Raw genomic sequence first — 25,512 nt, 5'->3', positions numbered from 1 at the left:
TTAAGATACATATGATATATGTATATGTATGTGTATGTGTATATGTATGTGTATGTGTATATGTATATGTATGTGTATATGTATGTGTATATGTATGTAAGTATATTATGTGTATATGTATATGTATGTGTATGTGTATATGTATATGTATGTGTATATGATATATGTATGTGTATAAGTATATGTATGTGTATATGATATATGTATGTGTATAAGTATATGTATGTGTATAAGTATATGTATGTGTATAAGTATATGTATGTGTATATGATATATGTATGTGTATAAGTATATTATGTATATATGTATATGTATGTGTATATGATATATGTATGTGTTTAAGTATATGTAGGTGTATATGTATATGTATGTGTATATGATGTATGTATGTGTACATACGTATGTATATGTGTATCTGTATGTGTATATGTGTATATGTATGTGTGTATATGTATGTGTATGTGTATATGTATGTGTATATGTATGTGTGTATGTGTATGTGTATATGTATATGTGTATATGTATGTGTGCATATGTATGTGTATATGTATGTGTGTATATGTATATATACATGTATTGCATATGACTTTCAGGTAAACATAAAATGACATGATTCCTTTAAAGTCACCAACAGCACTCCCGTTATTTGCCCCTCATCACTCCTTTCCCTCTGTACTGGCCTCCCTCCCTCCTCTCCAGCTGGAGCCTTCTCCCATTATTGTTTGTTTCCTACTTTGTTTTGTTTGTATCACCTGTATCCTGCTACTCCTCCCCACCAAAAATTTTAAGACAAAAAGGTGAAACTGTACATTGTTTCTAAAAATGTTTTTTAAGATGGAAAAAGAAAAGAGTGGGACCCCAGAGCTTGCGTGCCATCTTTCCAGTGCAGATGGTGTGTGTGTGGGGGGGGGGTTGCTGAAGATTCGGGTCAAAGGCACTTGGAGCTTAGTGTGCTTTATTCTCAGGAAAAAATGAAATATACAGTGTTTAGTGTTCGACCTACTTTCATTCTAACTAAAAGCCACTGGGAGAGGAAAGGGTTTACTTGGCTCATGCTTCCTGATTGCACTCCATCCTTGAGGGAAGTCAGAGCAGGATCTTAAACAGGAGCTCAGAGCAGAAGCCGTGGGGGAACACTGCCCGCGGGCTGGTTCTCGGGCTCACTAGCACGCTGGTGCTCATCTAGCCATCTGTGGACTACCCACCCAGGACTACATCTCTAGGCGCAGTCCCATCCACAGTGGACAGGGCCCTCCGCATCAGTTAGTGATCACAAGACAATGCCACAGGCCAGTCTTCTAGTTCCCCGGTAACTTCAAGTTGTACAAAGTTGACAATGAAAACTAATGCCCTGGTACAGATTCGTAATAGTTTGGTTTCTGTTGCTGTGATGATACACCAAACCAAAGCAACCTGGAGAGGAAAGAGTGTGCCTGGCTCACGCTTCGGCGTCCCTGTTCAACACTGAGGGAAGTCAGGGAAGGAGCTCTAGCAGGAGCCTGGAGGCAGGAGCTGATGCAGAGGCCTGGGGAAGGCTCTTACTGGCTTGCTTCCCAGGGCTTGCTCAGCCGTCCTGGTAACACAAGTCAAGACCACCAGCTCAGGGGCGCACCGCCCACGGTGGGCCAGTCCCTCTCATGTCAATCATCAAGAACATACCCCCACAGCCTCTGCAGCCTTGCCCACAGCCCAGTCTGATGGAGGCATTTTCTCAACCAAGGCTCCCTCTTCCCAGATGCCTCTAGCTGTGTCAAGGCGACAAACACAAAACAAACCAACAGCACGGGGCTGTTTCACCCCACACCCGACACTTAAGAAGAATAATTTTTAAATGTCCTCTTTCTCTTTCAGCATGAGAAAGACACACACAGCATTGCACAAAAATGACCAGAAGAAACTTATATTGAATTCTCCCAAAGATAATCTTTAAAAAAAAAAAAAATGTTTGTCTTTAAGCCCAGTACTGGAGAGGCAGAGACAGGTAGATCAGTGTGAATTCAAGGTTAACCTGGTTTTTATAGTGCATTCCAGGCTATCCAAGGCTATGCAAGAGACCTGTCTCAAAATAAACAAACAAAATAGATATTTGTAACTTTATTCTCAATTCAACTTTAAGTGAAACGTACTTAATTTCTTTTAAATAAGCATAAAAGATCATAATGGTTCCCCGGTAATGCCATTAGGCTTTGCAAGTGACTAATGCTTGTTTGGTTTTATTCTCTTGGTATGCACACCTTCCTGGTAACGCTGTGCCTCTGGAGTCAGGACCCCGAGCCTTCCAAGATCGCAGGGCAGAGACACTCCTGTCATTCACAGCTATGCCACAGGATGCCACTGTTGTGTTTTTACTATAAAAGGCTTGTACTTCAACTGAGTTGAATGAAAAAAGATCAAAGGGAAAGTACTTTTTTAAATAAACAGACGCACGGCAACTACTAAAGGCATGAGGTTCAAACCCTTATCTTAATTGTTATGACTAATTGTTCAAATCCCTCTCAATCAGATTTTGAACATTACATATTGAAATTAGATGAGACTTCTTACTAATGACAAATCAGTGTCACATTGTTTTGGGACAGGTTAAAGAAAAAATGTGAGCACCTACAAATGCCCAGACAAAGGCCACAGAGAGCTAAGTTCTCCCATGAGGTTTCTGTGCTCACCAGGCGAAGTCAGCTACTGTATTATAGACTTTCAGGATACCTGTGATACAGTCCTCTAAAATCTGGTAAATAATACATTCACTAGTATTTAAAACTCGCTAAAATTACTTTTAATGGTGCCTGTCTATTTTTGAAACGTGCTATATAAATCAAATTTTAGTTTGCCTTTGACTTAAACAAAGACAATTTAGTTGCATTTCTAACTGAATTGATAGCAATACTGGTGTGTGTGTGTGTGTGTGTGTGTGTGTGTGTGTGTGTGTGTGTGTATACACTGTCATGGTTTGAACATAAATTGTCACCACAGGCTTATATGATTGAACACTTGGTCCCCAGCTAGGAGGCACTTTTGGGAAGCTATGGAACCTTTGGGACGTCAGGCCTACCTGGTAGATATGTTTTTCCTTGCTTTCTAAAGGTGGATCTTGAGGGTTATAGGTTGGCTCAGCTTCTAGCTGAGTTCTTTCTGTTTCTTAGCTGGCTGAGATGTGAGAAGCAGCAACTGCATCCTTATCATCCTGCACTTGGCATGCCTTCCCCATCACAATAGATGGTAAACTTGCAAATTACTTCTGCCAGATATTAGTCACAGGAATGTAACATGTACTTTTCAGCAATACCAATGTCATAGAACAAGACCAATCCAACCTGCTCTGGGAGCTTATGGTAAATTAAATGCATTACAACTATATGCTAACTCATCTGTTCCTCCTACAGGAAAGTGAACTACTTATTATCCCCAGAACACACATTTGGATAGATTGTGACTACTAGTTGCATTAATAAAGACTCCAGGATGAGCTACAGAAGGAGGGCCAGAAGTTAGCACACTTCTCAAGTCAAGAGGTGCCTAGAGCTAAGAATAAGTAGCTGCAGTTGTGGTAGGAGAGAAGGAATGCTCAGTGTGAGGTGTTTTGAATGAAAATTGACCCCATAGGCTCATACATTTGAAGGTTTGGTCCTCAGTTAGTGGAATTGTCTGAGAAGGGTTATGATGCGTGGTCTTGTTGGAGGAGGTGTGCGACTGGGGGTGGGCTTTGTGGTTTCAAAAGCCACACCAGGCCCTATGTCTCTCTGTCTCTGTCTCTCTGTCTCTCTGTCTCTGTCTCTGTCTCTCTCTCTCTCTCTCTCTCTCTCTCTCTCTCTCTCTCTCCCCCTCTCTCTCCCCATGTGGACCAGGATGTAAGTTCTCAGCTATGGCTCCAGCACCATGACTGTCTACCTGCCCCCACAGTCCCTGCCATTGTAGCTAGAGGTTTCCTGCCTGGCCCACAGTCAGGACAAATCTCTCTCACCCGCCAGTCCCACAGCCGCTCAGACCCAACCAAGTAAACACAGAGACTTATATTGCTTACAAACTGTATGGCCGTGGCAGGCTTCTTGCTAACCGTTTTTATATCTTGAATTAATCCATTTCTATAAATCTATACCTTGCCACGTGGCTCATGGCTTACCGACATCTTCACATGCTGCTTGTCATGGCGGCAGCTGGCAGTGTCTTCCCGACTCAGCCTTCCACTTCCCAGAATTCTCCTCTCCTTGTCCCACCTATACTTCCTGCCTGGCCACTGGCCAATCAGTGTTTTATTTATACAGAGCGATATCCACAGCACTTCTCCTTTTCTTTTTTTTTTTTTCAAAACAGAAGGTTTTAACTTTCATAGTAAAATTACATATAACAAAACAATTATCAAGCAAGAATTACAGTTACAATATTAAAGAAGATTTCCTATCTATCTTATATTTGTGAGTCTAAGGTTTTATATCTAATCCATCTTTTATCATAACTGAGGAAATTACAACTATCTAGTCTTCAACTACATCAAAGACCCCAGAAGGATATACTATTACCTGAGAAATAGGAGAAGGATGCAAGCAACTTTTGGGAGTCTTGCAGGGTAGACAGAGACAGCTGACAGCTTGGACAGTCACCTAATGTTTCTTTGTAAAGTTGGGGCATCTGTCTTCAGCCCACAGGCCTAGAGTCTCTTGGTCATTTTTTTCAGTGTCCTGTAGAATGTCTGGCAGTTTTCTCTGCGAAGCAGGAACCTGAAGGACCACCTTGTCAAGTAAAGTTCAGTGGTCATCTTTCCATGGGTCCTGCATGTCCAGTCCATCAAGCAGTCCAAGCAAGAACAGTTTCTTGCCTAAATTGCTATTTTTGCCAAGGTGAAGATAAACTCCATATGGAGTGTCTTCGATGCCCATCCTCCTCTCTGAAGTAAATCCGGTGCTGTCAGGAGCAGACATGTCTCACTGTCCAGAAATTCTAAATTTTTAAAAATATTTTAAATGCCATATTCTGTAGGTCTTTGAAGTGTTTGAAGGTTACCTGTCTATCTGAAATATATCTATATATACCTAGAAAACTTAACTAACATGGTACAAGTTTGACTATCATAGAAGACTAATTATTAATCTGTATTTTTAATTATCACTACAATCTAAATGAGTTACATAAACATAATACCTCAAATGAGAATAGAAATATATATACAGTATAACAAAATTAAGTTTAAACTTGTATCAATAAACTAAAATCTATACCAATGTAAAACATTTTAAACATAAACTAAAATCTATACCAAATGTAAAACACTTTAAACAAGTATAAATAGTAGGTTTATTAATCTACCCTTTTATCCTATCATATCTATATCCTATATATCTATATCATATCCCCTTTTCTTCTTTATAAAGAGATTGTATTTATAATCAACCTGTTTTAAATAAAAATACTGGTTTTTCTCTGATAATAATGAACTAAACTTTTGAAACAGTAAGCAAGTCCCAGTTAAATGCTTTCCTTTATAAGAGTTGCCATGGTCATGGTGTCTCTTCACAGCAACAGAACACTGACTAAGACACCAGGAAGAAGATGAAAAACCAAAAAGATCTTTTATTCCTGCCAGCAGTCAGGGAGAGGCCCAGGCCCCAAACATCCCCAAGCTTGGCTTCATCCAGTGGATTGTATCCTTACAAAACCATGATCTGTGAGGTGAATGTTTCTGTCCCCCAACCCAACCCAAAAATATGGTAAGGCTAATCCCCAGTATGAAGGTCATAGGCAGTGGGGCTCCTGGGAGGGCATGGGTCACAAGGAAATACTCATTACTGGGATTCCAGCACTTGTAAAAGAGACTCCCAAGGCTGCCCATCCCTTCGATCATGTGAGGATACAGCAAGAAAGTGCCACTGTGACTTAGTCTCCTTAACTCTGAGCTCTCGACAGCCTCCAGGCCTGAGAGAAACAGCTTCCTGCTGTTAGGAGGCACCACTAATACTATTTGGTTGTTTTGTTTAGTTATGGTCAGAAGGGCTTAGAGACATATAGAGGTGTTGACACTTACCAAATAGACTAAGGAACCTCACACTGGTAATCTTTGTGCCACAGAACTTGCCATGTATCAGTCCAGCTGCTGAGAAATGAGCTGCCCAATTCTCCACCAAACAGATGGGTAGGAGAGGGCAGGATCACTGAAAGACGGACATGGGGTCCCCTCAGCTCGTCCTGTCTGGTGCTCTCAGCAAGAGTCAGGCCTGCTGCTGCATGTGAGACATGACTCCTTTGTCCCAGCTCTTCGCATACATTGCAGTCACAGGTCACACAGTTCATCTAAAGCAGGGTCAGCTCTAAGAGGGTCAGTGGGACTCATAAGACTGGGACACAAAGAGATAGGATGAGTATTATCAGGTAATAAATTTGTAAGCTTAACTCAATTCAGGATATTGGTTGCCCAAGCAACAGAGAGGTTAAAACCACAATAAATTATGGTTGGCCTTATCCAAACAGAGCAGTTACTTTTTACAATAGGGAATTATCACCCTTGCTGTTGGCTGCCAAACAGTTCAACATGGAGAAAGTATCAAGTTCCTATCAGAGGAAAACAGAATGCCTCAAGCAAAGTCCAAGGTCCAAGAGGACTGTGGTCCTAAACCCACACAGTCTAAAAACAGGAGCTCTGCCTCCCCGGCTCAGCTCAGCTCTGATGGTAGTCCATTTCTAACTGCACAGCCTTGCCAGGCTGCTCCTTGCCTCTTCAAGCCTCAGACTGAGCTCCTACCAGGGAATGCGTAAGGTCCTTGAGCTGACGTTCATAAACACACCCTAAATACTCTGCAGAAAGGGTCCTGTGATCACTAAAAGAAAACAAAAAGCCATTAAGAGACTGGGGCTGGTGGCCTATAATTCCAGCTACTTGGGCGGCTGAGGAATTGCAAGTTTAAGGCCTATTTGGGTTAAAAGACAATTTTAAGGCCAGCCTGGGAAACTTAGGTAGACCCTGCCTCAAAATAAAAAAAATAAAATGGGCTTTGGGATATAGCCCAATGGTAGAGCATCTGTCTATCAAATGGCAGGGCTTGGGCTGACTCCCCTAATAATTACACACACACACACACACACACACACAAAACTACTAGCCAGGTGTTGGGATAAGTGAAAATATCTGAGCAAAGGCCAAACATTTAAAAAACATATATTAATATATTCTTTAAAAAATATTTATATTTTATTTATGGATAAAGATGTGTGTGTGGGCCTCTGCACCTGCATGCAGATGCCCACAGAGACTGGAAGTGTCAGATTCCCAGCTGGAGTTACAGGTGGTTGTGAGTTACCTGATACCGGTGCCGGGAACCTTTTCCTTACTACAGCAGCAAGTGCTTTTAACTACTGAGCCACTTCTCCAGACCTAGAACCCAGATTTGTAACATTTTAAAAATGAGTTTTGTTAACACTTACAACAGTGACATTTGAGTTGTTGGAACTCGGGGCTGTGTTCCAGTCTCTGGTGAATTTTCTAGCACTGTCTGTATTGAATGTCATGCACTCAGAAACCTGCTCTTGCATGTGATTCCTCTTTCTCTTGCTCTCTCTCCCTCCTTCCCTCCCTTTCCTCCTTCTTCTCTCCTTTCTTCTGTTCCCCGTGTGAGTTCTTTCCCCCCGAAACATTCCTCTCCATTATGTTCCCACACTCATTGACCTTTTCTCTTGATCTCAGGCTGGAGCACCAGAGGTCGGGTGGCACTGCCCAGACGCTGCACTCTGTGTCTTGAATTAGATTGCCCACTCTTGGAGAAGCTCAGGAGCAACTTGCTTGTTTTGTTTACCATCAGAACATAAGCTCCTCTGTTAGGCTGGGACACACTGTAAGAAGAGGAAGATGAGGATGAGGAAGATGCAGAGGCAGAGGCTGTGAGCCCTTTAATACAGCACTCATCTCCAAACATGCCTTGGAGAGCAGACACCTGCCTTTTATCTGGAGGGATTTAGGGCGCAAACACGGATTTTTTTTTTTTTTAGCAGATGTATGGATGCAATGACAAATGTAGGTCGGATGAGTAGGAAAGCTGGTACAGCTGTGCTTTCCCCCTTCATGGGAGATGTGGAGCACAGACGGGTGTAGAGAAGACCCACTGTCTACAGCCCAACAGAAGACAGTCATGGCTTGGAGGAATATATGCCAATCAAGTCGCTGACTTCATTCATCTTCCCATCCCTCCCAGAGCATGAAAGCTTCACATCCCAACACCTACACCACAACACCTAGCAGATACACAAGCAGGGTTTGTAAGGAAAGGAGTCCTCATAGAATTCTGAATTTGACCTCCCTGAGCTATGGCTTCTTCTCTGCTCTCCAGAACACTGTTGGAAGATGTGATGCCTACTCTTGGTTGTCAATTTGAATATATCTGAAATGAACTACAATCCAGATATGGATGGCACACTTGTGGTCCTGGTCTTGAGGCAGGAACACAACATGCCTTTGATGGGAATCTTGATATATATATATATATATATATATATATATATATATATATATATATATATATAGAGAGAGAGAGAGAGAGAGAGAAGAGATTCGTTCTATAAGTTCTGTAACTCTAGAGAACACTAACTAATACAGAAGATATGAACTCAATCCCTCTTCATGTGGATTTGCTTGATTATGCTCATCTTCAGATATAATCAAAACAATCGATGCACAAATGCACTCATGTAACCACCATGTCAATCAAAACAGGGCTAGAGGGCACCCATCATTCCAGGAAGCTTCCTCTTGGTCCGTCTCCCCCAAAGACTCTGATTCTATTCCCAGAAGTGAAGCTTTGCCTATTTTTACTTAGAAGCAATCAGACACATTGTGTTCTTCTGGTTCTGGCTTTTTACACTCAACATAATGTTCATCCATGTTGCATGAATCAGTAGCTTGCTCTTTTTCATTATTGAACAGAATTCCTCTAGATGAATGTGTCATAATTTATCTGTTAATAAACATAGAGGTTGTTTTCATTTCTCATAGTATGAAAGAAAAAGCTGCTGCTGCTGCTGCAATCCTGAACTTAGTCTCACTTCTCTTGGCTAAACACATAGGAATGCAATGTCTGCTCCTAAGGTTACATGTATGCTGTCTTTCTAGAAAACTAGAAAGTTCCCCCTAAACTTTAGTCTTACCGTTTTGCATTATGGCCAGCAATAAACAAGAACTCCAACTGTTCTACATTCTTCCCTAAATTTATTAATGTCAGCTTTTAAAATTGTGTGTGTGTGTGTGTGTGTGTGTGTGTGAGATGCATACATACATGTGTCATTGGTTGTTTTCTTATTTTTGGGAGACCCAGCTCCCAAATAAATCACACACAGAACCTTATTCTTAATTATAAATGCCCAGCCTTAGCTTGGCTTTTTGCTAGCCAGCTTTTCTTAAATTATCCCACCTACCTTTTGTCTCTGGCCTTTTTCCTTTTCTTACTTCTGTAAATATTACTTTTACTCTTACTCTGTGGCTGGCTGCATGGCTGGGTGCCTGGGTGGCTGGGTGGCTTAGTGGCTGGCCCTTGGCATCTTCCTCCTTTTCTTGCTCCTCCTCCCTCTCCTCCTCCCAGATTTCTCCTATTTATCCTCTCTGCCTGCCAGCCCTGCCTATTTCTCTCTCCTCCTCACTATTGGCTGTTCAGTTCTTTATTAGACCATCAGGTGTTTTAGACAGGCATGGTAACACAGATTCACAGAGTTAAACAAATGCAACCTAAACAAAAGTAACACACCTTACAATAATATTCTACAACATTTATGCATGTGTGTGTGGTAGTATGCATACCTTGCACATACATGCAGAGGCCAAAGGAAGACTTATATGTCTGACAGTCTCCACATAATCATTATTACTGTTACTATTATTTGAGACAGAGTCGTTCACTAAGCAGAAGCTTATCATTTCAGCTACACTGGCTAGCGAGCAAGCTCCCGGGGATTCCCCCACCTCCACCCTTCAGTGCAGGGGTGACAGGCACACACAGTCTTGAAAGCTTTCTGGGGGTGTTGAAAATTTGAGCTCGGGTCCCCCTGCTCTTGCAGCAAGTACTCTTACCCACTGAACTGCCCCAGCCTCATATTATTCTCTGGGGGGCTGTTCTGTTTTCCTGTGTTAAGCCAGTCTTGTAGGTATGAGACAAAACCTCTTGGTGATTTTGGTTGAGGGATGCCTCTCTCCTGGCAATTCTTGGTGTTTCTTGACTTATAGATGCTCTAGTCTCTGCTTCCTTTTTCACTTGGCCCTCTTCCTTCTTGGCCTCTGTTTCCTGATGGTCTACATGTAAAGATATTCCAGTTGCTGAATTTACGGCTGTTGTGGCCCGAATATGAAAAGTCCCCCTTAGGCTCACATGTCTGAAAACCTGGTCCCCTAGCTAGTATTGCTGTGGAGTCTTTAGGATGTGGAGCCTGGGTGGTGGAAAGTGGCATTGGAGGTGGGTCTTGAGGCTTCATAGCAGAGACTCCCTTTCTGTCCACTCTGCTTCCAGTTTCCAAGATATGAGGAGGTGAGGCATCTCAGCTGCAGACTCCTGCTGCCATGAAGCTCTTGCCTCCATAGCTTCTCTTCATGATGGACAGCATCACCTCAACGTGTGAGCCAAAATCAACCCTTCCCTCCTAAAATTGGTCTTGAGTGTTTTAGCACAGTGATGAGAAAATAAACCAGCACAAAGGCTTACTTTAGTCTTGGGTGACCTTATCTCAATTAATTAAATATGCAAAGTGCTTATTTCCAAATAAAATCGTATTCTGTGGTTGCACGTGAACAGGAATTGGGTGGTGGTGAAAGGCACTCTTCAGTTCCGTACATTACTCTTTAATATACTATAATTTTAATTTATCCTGATGCTATCTGAATGAAAGCTGGGAAGAAGGCTCAGCTATTAAGGAACTTACTGTGTAAGCATGAAGACTGGTGTTTGGATGTCCAGAAAACAAAATGCCTGGTGGGCATGACTGCCTACTTATAATCCTAGCCTTGGAAGACTGACTTCTATGACTAACCACATCAGCCACATCTTTTTTTGGTTTAGAGACCCCGCCTCAGTGAATAAAGTGAAAGAGCAACTGAAGACAATTCCCAACGAAAGCATGGGGTATGTGCATGTGCACCCATCCTCATGTGTGTCCACACATATCAAACCATGTGTACACATATATACAGCACAGAGAGAGAGACAGAGACAGAGAGACAGAGACAGAGAGAGAATAAGAGAGAACAGAAAAAGAATATAAGCATGTTTTTTTTTCTTTCTTTAAATTGTTGATTAAACTAAAACAGTTCTGGGTACTTAACAGTTCTCAATGGATACTTGCTGAACCAAGGCAGGGTTCATAAAGGCACAAAGCGGGACAAAGCAGAGAGTAAACAGGGTGGAGGGAGCATTCCTTGAGCTCTGGTACTCAGGGCAGAGAGGTGAGGATGTGATGAGGATGGAGCTCAGAGAACAAGAGGGAGCCTGCAGAGGGGTAGGATACCATGCTGCTCGGGAATGGCGTCTTCCAAGGAGAGAGAAGTGATCTGTGTCTGATAGATATGCCAAGTGGAGTTGCTGATGGTGTTGGAGGCACGAGTCAGATCAAATGTATAGAAGTGTGCAGCCTGGGCTCTTCAAGGCGAGACCGGTGGCAGTTGGCAGACGTCTAGAGATAGTACGGCATTAACTCAACTGCTTTTTAACAAGGTCATGTGCATGTCCGCTGCTGTTCTGCTTTACCACAGCATGCAAGCATCAATTGAAGTAAACTGCATGTTTGTCTTTTGTATCTGGGCATGTTTAGGTATGTTCAGGTGCATATGTGTGCAGGTGTGTTGGACGTGTGGGAGTGTACATATGTAGAGGCCTGAAGACAACTTCTAGTATTGATTTCTTGGGAAACATCCACCTTGTTTGTTTTGTTTTTGAGACAGGATTTCTCACTAGCATGGAACTCACCAAATGGTGAGCCTCAGGCCTCTGGCTGTCTCTGCCTCTCCTGTATGTGTATACATGGTTCTATGCGAGGGTGTGTGTGGTAAGCGGTCACATGTACATGTGCACATGTGAACAGAGGTCAATGTCCAGTGTTGTTTTCAGTTCCTTTTCCACCTCATTTTTTGAGACAGGGTCTCACTAAACCTGGAGCTCAGTGATTGGCTAGACTGTCAGGCTGTGCAGCAAGCCCCAAGATACGCTTATCTCTATACTCCTAAAACAGAGATTGCCGATGACGTCGCACACCTGGCTTATCACAGGCTGGGAACCCAGACTTGGTTGGATTCTCATGCTTTCAGAGCAAGCGGTTTCACAGACTGAACTCTCCCCAGCTCCCTGCCTGGATGTTTCAAAAGATGGGTTCCAAGGTTCAAACTCAGGTCTTCCTGCTTGCAAGGAGCCGTCTCCAGCCCCATCATCTTAAAAAATACCTAGACTGCCCTTCTCTCAAACCTTAGGTCTGGCCCTGAAGCTGGTGAGTACCTGCCATTCCTCCCTAGTTATACGTGAGCAGGGCATTGGGTCACACTAAGGAATCTTCCCCACTGGTCTCCTCCTATCCTAAGGCAGTAAGTTAACCCTTTCTCCTCTGAGTTGAGCCTGGGTCCCACACTACCTTGCACAGAGATGGTCAGTGAATTATCTTGGTTCTGGCATCTGCCAAGTGCCTAGCACATAAGAGATATGGAAAGACACTTCAAAACCAATTCATTTCCTCCATCTCTAAGCCTATCCACAGAATAATGAGAGGACTCTTCATATTTTTTAAGTGGCTATGAGTCTCAGTAGCCAAGGTCTTTGTCAAAGCACCCACCACTTTGCTTCTTCCTGTGATTAGCTTTAAGTCAGCTTCTTCTAGTCTCTGAAATATGATCTGTCCTTGTCTCATACCTAAAGATGAAAACAAGACCCAGCAGTGTGTTTGTTATAAGGCTCCTTTCCAAGGAGAACAGACTCCCCTCTGGCACCTAAAGCTGCTCATCAGGTTCTTTAGAGTTACAACATTAGATTCATCCCCCAGGTATGAAAACAACCTCAAGCATTCATTGTCTCTTCCAGTAGGAACAGAGGTGAGAACCCAGCCCAGGCAAGTCCCTTAGAATGTGCTCTATTTGCAAGAAAAGTGCAGCCCATGTTATCCTTCCCACAGATGGCATTGCTTTGTTTTATATATGTATCTTTGACTGGACCTTTTGTATCAGGGTACCTCAGTCCAAGTAGATTTTGAACATTGTGATACTTCATCTGTGAGCATCTACCTTAAAGGACACCCACTCAATCCCAGCACTGTGACCATACTTAAGAAAGTCAACATCAACTTAACATCTAACGTACAGTCCATATTCAGATTTATAAAAATCTCTTTGGAGTGTCTTTTATAGCTGTCATAGTGGTGCATCCTGTAGTCCCAGCACTTAAGAGTTGAGGCAGAATGATTATGAGTTAAAGATGATTATGGACTATCAAGCCCTATTTCAAAAAATAGAATGTCAGAGGTGGTGAGATGGCTCGGCAGTTAAGAGCACTTGCTGCTTTTGAAGAGGACCTGGTACTCACATGGTGGCTCACAACTATCCATAACTCCAGTTCCAGGTGATCAGATGCCTTCTTCTGTAGGCACCAGGCATACACATGGTGCATATGCATACATGCAGGGAAAACACTTACACACATAAAATAACATAAATCTTTAAAAAATCATAAAAATAAAACATCATCTCCCAGACATGGCTCAGCAGGTTTAAGCATAAGAACCTGAGTTCAAATCCCTAGACACATAAAAAGCTATGTGTGGTCACATGTGTGCCTGTAACCTCAGCACTGGAGGGAAGGGCCACATGGAAGAATTGCTGGGGCTTGCTGACCACCAGCCAAACTCCAAGTTCAGTGAGAGATTCTCTCTCACAGATAAGGTAGGGAGTGAGTGAGCCAAACACTGTCATCTTCCTCTGGCCTCCACATGCACACACACGCACACGCACACATGCACACATACACACACGAGCGCACGCACGCACATGCATGCACGAACGCGCGCGCGCACACACACATGCACAGGCACATGCACACACACACCCACATGTGCGTGCACACACACGCGCGCGCACACACGCGCGCGCACACACACGCACGCACATGCACACACACGTGCACACACACACATGCACAGGCACATGCACACATGCACACATATACACATATACACACACTCACATATGCACAAGCACACTGTCTTTTACAGCTTTAAAAATGTTGCTATGCAATTCAGTCTCATGCCGTACCTTAGTTTTCACATCCTTTTTAGTGTCTTTTAACTTAGGAAAGGAGCCCTGTCCGTGTGCCATGCTTGTTTTACCGTTCCCTGGCATGTTATTTGCTTTTCTCTTCTCCGTGACCAAAATACCTGAGAGAAACAACTTAGCAAAGGAAGGGGAAGTCCACTGTGGCCAATAGTTTTGAGAGGTTGTCAGTCTGTCCTGGTGGGGAAGACAGCGGAGTTCATGGTGGCCAAGACTCCTCCCACAGTGGCCGACCAGGAACGGAACCACAGACCATGCCAGGGAGACCTCGTGACTGGCTCCTGCCAGGTGCACCCTGTGTCCCGAGTTTCTCTCCCTCCTAAAACAAAGCTGGAGCACATGCAGGACACTCTGTGTCTAAACCAAACACTTGGTACTTTTAAGTCTGCACCTACTGTGTTTTTTTTAAATTTTATTACTTGTATGTGTGCATCTGGGTGAGCATGTGCGTGTATATATGTGTGTCCGTGTGTGAGCATGTGTGTGTATATGTGTGTGAGCATGTGTATGTACATATGTGTGTGCATGTGTATGTGCGTGTGTGTGTGTGCATGCAGGGGAGGGTCACATATGCCGTGACACACATGTGGAGGTCAGAGAATGACTTATAGAGTCTCTGCTCCCCTTCCACCTTCATGTGGGTTTCAGGGATCGAGCTCAGGTCACCCACCAGGCTTGCGTCCCTGGTCGTTACCATCTGCTCTAGTTTACCCATTACTCAAATTGTCTTTTATTACTCTAATTTGTCTTATTGCTTCCTATGACTGACTCTGGTTGAGCATTTTGGATCATAATGCCACACGGGCAATGGAGCATGCTTTCAGCATCATGCTGGAAGCAAGGTACGATAGACAACCAAGCGCCTAGTTTTGATAACTAAGCAAACAACTTATTTTAAAAAACATAAAATCATCCAACCGCACAATGAACCAATCTGTACTTTCTAGTTGCTTCTGTGTGTGTGTGATGAGAGCCCAGTGCATCTCAGTTACTCAACAGTTCTTTGGATCAGCAGCTTTTGTGGGTGTTTTGTTGTTGTTTTATTGTTATTCAGTAGTAGGCAGCATCCTTTTCTCTGCCACTGAGAAGATGTTTCAAAAGCCTCCTTGGAAACCAAACAACCTTGCCAACCTAAAAACTCAAACTTCCTAACTCTCATCTACATTCCAGACTGACACTGATTGCCAAGAACAGGGAGCAACAAGGCATCTGTTCTTGCTCAGTAGTCATTGGTCACCTGGCCCAGGTGCATGTCACTCACAGGAGAAGCCCTCAAACCTGCTGCAAGCCAGGCCCATTCAGAAGTCCCAGAGTGGAGTGGCTGCCATAGTTTTCAAATCACATGAACAACCTGTAAGTAGAGGCTGCCGTTTGGTGGGACCCACACACAAACAGAAGGTGCCTCATGGGCAGTGGAAGGCTGGCTGGGTTTTCAACTACGTATTAGAAAGAACTAGGGGATGGAAACAAGAAAGGAGATCTTGCCATTGGACTTCTGAAATGTGCTTGTTGGATTTTCAGACCTTCAGGGTAATTTGTCTGAATAAACCTAGCTGTGCATCCACCTTGTGCTGGGGAATCTGATCCATCTCTATCATGTTAAGTATATAGATGAGACGTTTTCTGTTGGCCACCATTTCTAACCATCAGTGGCAATTCCTGAACAGGGACTCGGTGCTGTGCAACTTGATGGATATGGTGGTGTAAGCACCTGCTTGGCACCACGGCTCACAGGGGCAGGGTGTACTGCAGATAACAAAACCCTCTGGGAGCTGGAGGGATGGCTCAGTGTTTGGGAGTACTGGCTGCTCCTCCTGAAGACCAGGAATGGATTATCAGCACCCACATGGCAACCACAATCTGAAACTCCAGTTCCAGGGGATCCAACAGGGTGCGTAGAAGTACATGCAGGCAAAACTCACATATACACAAATTAAATAACATTTTATGAAAACAAGTAGATATGAGTTGGGATCAGTGAGATAGCTCAATAGATACAAGCATTTAACAACAAGCCTGATGACCTGAGTTGGTTTCCCAGGACTCACATAGTGGAAGGCGAGAACCAACTCCCACAGTAGTTCTCCAACCTAACACACAGGCCGTAGCACCCATGCACTCATACATGTACACACATGCACACATACACACAAATAAGTACATTTAAATTTTAAAAAATGGCTTGAACATTGAGTCAACCATAGTTACATAAACAAAACTGCTCTGAAATGAACAATTTTTCAGCTTCTGGCAGCATCTTCTGAGCAATTGTTCTTTGGGGAAGTACCCTAATAAATATTAAATTTAAAAGAGTCTGCTGAAGTCAAGACTTGACACAGAGTCACAGAAGATTGATCTTAATGAAGATCTGTTTTCAGCTGCCATCTCTGTGCTCAGGTAATGAATGGTCTCGTTAATTGAACTTGAGGGTCGCCTTTTGACTCTGTGCACAAGTGGAGGACGGGCAGGTAGACGGGAACAATGAGCAGCCGTGAGACGTGGGACACAGGCTTCATTCCATCACTTGTGGGTATGAGACCTGAGCACTCACTGTCAGGCCCCCTGGAAATGCCCAAGAACATGCCAATTTGGGTTGTACCTAGGAAAAGTGAGAGAGTGGAGAAGGGGTTTGTTCGGTCCTGTGTGAGAAAGCGGTCTTCACATGACAGGATGAATTAAAGAGAAGGTCTGTGTTTATTTCCTTCAGCGCTGGCTCTGAGAAAAGCTGGTTGAGAGGTGGTAAATAATGGAACTGAAATCTCCCTGCTTTGTACTGTCTTGCGAGCGGCTTGTTTTGTAGAGTCTCAGATTTATTGAGATAGATTACACCCCAGTGTGTAAATCACTTTGTAAAAGTAAATCAGGCAGTTTTCCATAATTCTTTTAGGCCTCTAGGGTGCAATTGAATACACTAAAACAATAATTTATTATTAAGTGGGACCCTTGAGGTGGCTTTTTCTTAGGGAATCCTCATCTCACTGGAGAGTCTGATTCATTATCTTACAGTAAACACCTCCCTATTTTCTGTCTTTTCTGCTCATTACTATTTATCTGCCTGAAAGGGAAAGGGGCCCAGGTTTGGAAGGGTGGAGGTCAATTCCTGTATTTCTGGCAGAGGCAAGACATTATCTGTTCCCAGGGAACACAAGACAACACCACATGGAAGACACTGTCTTTCATCTGGAAAAGCCAGGTTTCCCTCTTCAACCAAAGCTTCCTCTGATGCTTTGAAGAAAGGCCAGCCTCAGACCCTGGCACTCAGCTTCCTTATAAAGTGGTGGATTTCAAACATCATTTCTTTAAGACGTTTAGTATGTACTTTTGTTTGATTCAGGATATGGCTATATTTTAAATAATTTTGTGTTTGCAAAAATAAGAATAGCTAATCAGTGACTTAGTCTCCAGCCTCTAAGAAGAAGAGATCGGGGCTCTGGGGAAATTGTGAAATATTTATAAGACTTTGTATTGAAATTAAGAAAACCCATTTAGAAATTGATGGTTTAGGCTTATTGAAAATGTAATTACTTTTAGCCTTTGTAATTCTGTTCCTCTTTCATGGATGGAGATAAGAATTCCACAAACAATGCCTTTCAGTGGAATTTAATATTCAAGAGAGGATTTGGGTGGTTTGAGACGAAATGAAATCACATGCTTGGATAGGCTGCATTGTTAGCAACCTCTGAGCTTAGAATTTCCTTCTGCAGAGAGGTGAGCCCTGTCCCCATTGGCCACCTCTGGCTTCATGGCCACTGTGACAGCCCACCCCCAACTGCTCTGCAATCCTTCCTCCACACCCGTGTGTCCACCTCTTTACAAAGTAAACAGGATTTAGAGCCATTTGCCTGTGCCCCCTTCCCTTTTCACGGCTCTCCTGTTTTCCTTCTGAATTTATTTTCTTCTTTTCTAGCAGTTTCTCATTATGTAATTTTAAAGGTAAAGAGCAAGAAGAGAGGGCTGTGTGGCTGCACATCCATGTTCTGTAGATCAGTGTCACATTCAGATTGAATATTGGTACCTTCTAAATAGCTTCCAACTTGATGGGAGCTTGAGTTATCTGTGATGCTCTTCATTACATACATATAATGTGTTTGGGTCTAATCCGTCCTATATTCCCTTTCCTCCCAACTCCTCCCCTGTCCTCCTACCACATTTCTTTAATATCTTCGTTCTCTCTCTCTCTCTCTCTCTCTCTCTCTCTCTCTCTCTCTCTCTCTCTAATATAATACCCATTGAGTCCATTTAGTGAGGCCTGTATGGGTGTGAAACCGTCTACTGGGACATAGGTAGCCTTTCGGCCAAATCCTTGAAGAAACTGATTCGCCCCTCTGAATAGCCATCAATTGCCAAGAGTTCCTCAGCTGGAGGTGGGACTCCGTGAGCCATTTCCCAGTCCATTCTGGGATTTCAGCTCACTTGAACTTGTGCAGTTCTTGTGCATACAGTCCCAGCCACCGTGAGTTCATGTGTGCAGTCGCACTGTCATAGCTGGTAAATAACTCAGCTCCTCTGGCTCTTACAGTCTTTCCGATCCCTTTTCACAACGATCCCTGAGTCTTGGGTAAATGACACAGACATCCCATTTAGAGCTGAGCAGTCCACAGTCTTTTATTATTTGCATGTTGACTGGATGTGATCTCTGCATTAATCACCATCTGCTGCAAAAAGAAGCTTCTCTGATGAGGGCTGAGAGATGAAGTAATCTATAGGTATAAAGAAAAGAACTTGGGGATAGCTTATTGCTGTGTCCACTTAGCAGAATAACAGTACTGGATTGTTCCCTACGGCCTATGACCTAGCCAGCCACGGGGTTTTGGTCCAGTTTACAGCACAGGCGCAGGTTCTGTTTTGTGGTGTGGGTTTAACTCCAATCAGAAAGTGGTTGTTTACTCCCACATTATTCATGCCACTACTACATCAGAAGATATATCAGCAGGATAGTCAGTACTGTGGTTCATAGTGTTCAAAGCTGGGTAGAAGTAGTGATGACTTTTTCCCCTGGTAGCATGCAAAGAACCTTCCAGGACTATAAAAGCTAGCCAGTAGGGATGAAGCTTCCAGGTTGATATTAGCTTTATTTCTCCACGTCCTATGACTCAAGTATGTTGTCTTTAGTAATAGGGTCTCAGAAGCAAGTTCTATAGAGTAACCAAGTAGCTAGCTTTCTTTTAATCTAACAATATGCAACGACTGTTTCCCCATGGAGTTAGGGCTTTTCTGATACCTTTTTACAGTTCTACATTTTTCCATCTCATGGGTGGTCCATCATTTGCTTACTTACATTGCTATTTTCACTGTTTCCTATTTTAAACAACTCTGTGATGTATGTACTATGTATGAGCCACAATTCCTATCTTTCTGATTTTTATCTTAATAAGGAAGTACTTCCTTCTAGAGATGTTGCTTGGATAAGCCAACAATGATTTCTCACCAATAAAAAATTCAGGCTTAGAAATAATCAGAGGAATGCTGCACATTGAAGTCACCTATTTTGTGGATGTAACTGAGGCCTAAAAAAGCCAATGCACTTGTAACAATTCTCATAGCTAAGATCCAAAGCACAGACTGGAACTCCAAATGTCTGGAACCCCATCTAATACTCATCCCATCCTACTGCATCACCTCCTAGAACATTTTAAAAATCATGCATAAGCAAATGCCCACCTGTCAACACATGTATACACATATACAGGTACATGCTATAATTGAAGAAGAATTAAATATAATTTGTAATTGCATTTTTAGTTAAGAAACTCAACATAGTATTATGTGGCTCTCACCACAGTGTTGTAATGTGGCATGGTCCAAGGCTCATCATTCATGTCATTGAAAGGCTGCTAGGTGAGTCAGTATAGCGAGGAACTCTTTGGTTAACTCCCATGTATCAAGTGCTGGGTGAACAAAAGGCAAGATTATATAGGTATAGAGTCCCACTTAGATTTGAGCAGTGCACAGTCCCTTACTCTTTGCATGCTGACTGGATATGAGTCTCTGCGTTAATCTCTATCTACTGCAAGAAGAAGCTTCTCCGATGAGGGTTGAGAGAGGCACTAACGTGAGTGTCAAAGCACAAACCAGGATTTCCTCCTATCAGCTCTTAGGAGGTAAAAAGAAACACCACAACAAACTATCCCCAGCTGCTGAGACAAATGGCCAAATACTGGCTTTTCATTAGTGTTGGTAGTTTTAATGCTGCTGTCCCAAGCTCACACACTGAATCAGCCACAAAAATATATCTGGAGGCCTAAAACAACCGTCAAGTATTTGAGGTACTGTTATTGTTGAAAGCAGATATTTCAAAGAAAGAGAGTTTCTGATAACCTTCCAAAGTTTTTCAGCATGGAGATGTTATGTATGTAAAAGGCAAAATCTGGTGTCTGTGGTTCTTCACCCACTCACTCTGAACAGCTATGGTTCTGTACCCCACAAGTAACTTGGTCTCCTGTTCCCATCTGGCTCTGCATACTTGGGCAGGACAGATTCACATGATGACATCACTTAGTCCATCAGCAGAGACTTGTCATATGGCTGCTTTGGGACAACAGACTGAGCTGGAGTAAATGGATCCTAAAAGACTGATTTACTTTTAAATCTTTGCAAATGGTTATTGCATGCCTGGTATGTTTTAAATACCTAATGGTACTGTTGCACTTCATATAATTGCCTCCCCTAACATTGGTGGCAACTATAAATAGTCTTCTTAATATGCCCAGAAATGTTAGGATTCCAGATGTTCCCACAGTTAAGGACTCAAGCTATAATTTCCACCTCGTTCAGAAGATCTGGGACACAGAAACTTGATAAGCACATTTTTTCCTCCCCTACATATTTCCACCACTCTATCCTCTAGGCCAAAACCCAAGATGACTCCATATTCCTTCACTTTGGGACGCAAAGAACCTGCAGAGATTGATTCCTGGGCCTTTCTTTTCCTTCCAAAGGAAACCTTCAGAGAAATCCACCTCCAGAGAAATCCACCTCAGTCTATAAATAGACACAGGAGGCCTCCCTGGTCTCCCTGGCCTCCTGTGTCTATTTATAGACTGTTGAATGCAGGTAGAGTCAGGTTCCTGGGTCTTACTTTACTGGGGTTCACTTCTCTTGCCCACTGTGCATCGATATCTTCTTAGAAAAACACTAATGGGCTGGAGACGTGGCTCAGTAATCATCAACACTTGCTGCTCTGCAGAGGAGCTGAACTCAGTTCTCAATATCTGAATTATAACCTTGACCAATAATTAGTTTGAAAGTTTAAGGTTGCACTCAACTATACAGGGCTATTTCTGTAAACTCATTGTCCACTAGAGTCAGAACCACATTTCAAGTCACTTATCCCTGATTTGAACATCTATAATCACATCTTCAGAGGAATGACCTGATGGGGCAGGAGGTTGAAGCAGGAAGGTCAGGAGTTCAAGGCTGGTATTAGCTAAACATCCAGTTGGAAGTCAGCCTGAAGTACATAGTGTCCTGTCTCAAAAACAAATAAAAACAATAACAACAAAAATCCCTAAACACCAAAACAAACAGGCAAACAAACAAACACTATAAACCATGGGAAGTCTCTGGACCTGAGCCACAGTCCTTACCGACAGACAGAGAGGCCGATTGCTGCTTGGGCAGCCTTCTGGATGTGGTTAGGAGTTCTGTCAGGCACATCAGCAGCAGACAAGATTCCCAAGGAAGTCCAGAGTTGAGAATGTATTTCATAAATCCATTTCTGTGTCCTCTCTGGATATCTGTGGGTCTCTGCTTATGGGCACTACAGTTGTAGCCCCAGGCTAACAGATTTCCAGATTCATGGCTTCTCTGGGAGCCTTTCTAATGCTGTCTTGCTGAAGCCAGCTTTGGTCTCCTCCTTCCAGAACTGCCCTTCTCTGTTCTTAGAAGAGGGAAATGCACCTTGTGTGAGCACAACAGGATGTAGAGGAAACTACAGTGCCAAGCTCAGAGCCATTCGACACTGGTGGTACCAGTGTCAGAAATGCCCTGAGCACTGTTTCCGTGAATGAGAAGCACACCTTCAGGGCTGGAGTTTTCAGACCTCAAGGTAGCTTTAGAAACAATTTCAAAGGTCTCATCTCCTTTGCTTTCCAACTACTGGCAGTCTCCTTGCCTCCTGGGTGGGGGTGAACAAGGAGAGATGTCATGGGAAGTGTTATGTCTCTCTTAGCTGAACATTTTGAGTTGAGGAAGGAAGACAAGCTCATCCAGCAGAAAGTCTAATTTAGCTGATTGGTGGACCATGAAGACTGATTTTACCAATTTTTTAATGTGACACATACTTTCTATAAATTAATTGAGCCCTTAAAATAGCAAAGGAATTTATCAAAAAGCTCTACTGGCGAAGGCATACTGAATGAAGTGTTTATATTTTCGTAATTCTTCTGGTAACACCGGTGAAATAGCATGCCACAATGATGGTCTTTCTCACTACTATGACAAAATACCTATCCAAACAACCCATGGAAGGAAAGATTAATTTTAACTCACCATTTCCAAGGGATTTCAACCCATTTTAAGGGGAAAGGCATGGTAGATTGGCTTCATCCATGGCCTCTAATGGTGGCTTGTTCACATGTGACAGACGGGAAGCAGAGAACAGTCAGAACCATGGCACACAGAACCTCCAAAGGCCCGGGGCCTTTCTTGCACCAGCCAGGCCCCGATTTTTGAAGGCCCCATAGCTTTCAAAATAGCACTGCCAGCCTGCAAACAGATGATCCGTGGGCAACATCTCACACGCGAGCAATCACACACGCCTGGTTATGGAATAAACGGGAGATGTTAGTCATCAGGAGCCAAGTCACAGTGGAGCCTTTTGGGTTGTGTTTCCCCGAAGTCGAGTAACTCAATGACTCTAGTGACAGAATAAAGAAATCATTCAAATCTTTTGCAAATCATATCACTTCCTCTTTTAGTAGGGATTGCAGGCTTTTAATAAAATTAAAGAAAGCACACATTTATGTATATATAGTTACTACTTAGCAATATTTAAAATATTACAGTGTGGAGTCTACTGTGAACTCATAATAATTACGGTGATAAGTCCACCCAGATAAAAGTCAACACAGCCCTCAGTGGTCACTGAGCATCCAAATAGTTTTAAATTCCTATTTTACATACGCTTTTTTCTGGCAGAGAAACACAAAGGGAAGTCACCGAACACTTTGAAACATGCAGATATTACAGTAGGATTAGTCTATGGGAGGTGTGGACCAGGAATGTGAGTTCTGGAAGAAACAGAGTAACACAGAGGCCCAGGCAGTAAGTAGGAGTGGGTTCATCCTCTAAGAATGAACCAGGTGTTTCCACTCACGGCGTTCAGACTTTATCGTTGGTACTTACAGAGCTCCATAACGGTTGCTATTCTCATGTCAATGTCTGTATCACTCTGGAAAGTGTATCATGTGTAACTGGTTTAACTTAGGATGAAAACTCTAAACTAAACTGTGTGGGCAGGTGTCTGGTTTTGTTGTTTTAACTGTCCTATAAGCTACAACCGCAAACTCGAAGTTCAGCACTGAGTTTGCCTGTGTTAGTAAGGTCCCCCACCTCTTGTGTATAATGTCTGTGTGTGACCTGCCCCAGGTAGGGGCGGGGAAATCGTGGCTCCACATAAGCTTTCCTCTTTGAACAAATGCCCCCTTTAAATGGAAGTACCTTGTGGACCCACTGTTGGGTGACATTCTTTCTCTGGAGATGTCACTTAAAGCCAGGTGTTGTCACCAGCAATCCCAGCATTCCAGCGGAGGCACAGAAAGACAACAGGTGTGAACCCCACCTTGGCTGCAGAGTGAGTGCCTGTGTCAACAGAACAAAAAGAAATGTCATTTACAACCACCGAGTTCCAAATTTAATTCTTCATATTTATAACCCTTACACACTGACTTATGAAAACAAATTTACCAATCAAAAAAAACCAAAAACCAAAAAACAAAAAACCCAGCCTGGCAAGACAGCCCCGAAGGTAAGGTGCTTGCTGCCAAGGTGGTGACGTGAGTTCTGTCCCTGAGACCTGCACGGTAGAAGGAAAAAACTGACCCTTGCAAGTTGTCCTCTGACACATGTACACTGTGGCACGTGTACCCACATGCACGTGCACACACACACTCTCTTGCATGCTCATATAAAATAAAAATATTTTGAAATATTTAAAAAGTTAAAATCTCTCTAAAACAGAATGAATTTTTTTAAGCATTGGTGATGTGACATTCTACTAGGTGTAATTATTTAACACTTAGTGGTTTTGGCGTGGGAAATCTGTCTTGATGTTTTTTCCTACTTTATTGATTCTTTGTGGATTTCACATCATGCATCCTGATCGAATTCATCTCCCCATCCCTTCATGTCTGCCCTCTGTCCTTGCACCCTCTCTCCTAAAATAAAATTTAAAAGAAAAATCAAAAACAAAAAAACCCCAAAAACTCACATACAAAACAAGTCTCAGCATGGACGCTGCAGTGTGGCACAGTGAGTCACACAGTGCACCCTTCAGTCTGTACATCTTTACAAGTTAAGTTTGTAAGTGTTCATCGCAGTGAGCCTTGGTCTGCCTCGAGGCCTCTGGCTTCTGCTGCATCCAGTCCCTCACTGGGACTCCTCTTAGCTATCCTGTTGCTGTCCTGTGTCATGGAGGTCCTGCAGCTTTGGATCTGCAGGACTGGCCTTTTCACATGTTCCAGCAAATCATAGATGGAGTGGATGTTGGGGAGCGTCAACTCATGGCCCTGTTTCTGGGCCTGGGTGGTAGTGGGTTGGTCAGCCCGCCGGCTTCCCCTCACTGACACCTCCACAGCTCTCCAGCATGGCCCCATCTAGCTCACCCGCTGCAGCAGGCAGCAAGGAGTGTGGCCAGTTCTGCTCCCATGCTCTCGGGGCAGCTCACACGCACCCACACCACCAGGGCCAGCTCTTCTGTTGCCCACAAGATGCAAGGCCCGCTCTCCTGAGTGCTGTACTTGGTGAGGGGCAGGACCAGCTCTCCTGCTCTCACACCCTTAGGGCTGGCTCGCCTGTGGCCGCCCCCACAACAGAGTCAGCTCTGTGTACTGTCCAGGTGAGGTGCAGGGTTCACTCTCCTGTGCGCTGCAGCCAGTGAGGAGCAAGGTCAGCTCGTCCAGTGGCCGCAGGTGGCAAGGGGCCATGGGGTGGCAAAATAAATGAATCTTAAAACCAATGATATTTTTGGAAGTTTTTTTGAGGTAAAGTCTCGTTTTGTATCCCAGGCTGGCCTTGAACTCATAGCAATCCTCCTG

This window comes from Peromyscus eremicus, chromosome 15, assembly GCF_949786415.1.
Source record: "Peromyscus eremicus chromosome 15, PerEre_H2_v1, whole genome shotgun sequence".
Lineage (NCBI taxonomy): Eukaryota > Metazoa > Chordata > Mammalia > Rodentia > Cricetidae > Peromyscus > Peromyscus eremicus.
Note: the sequence above shows the minus strand (reverse complement) of the source record.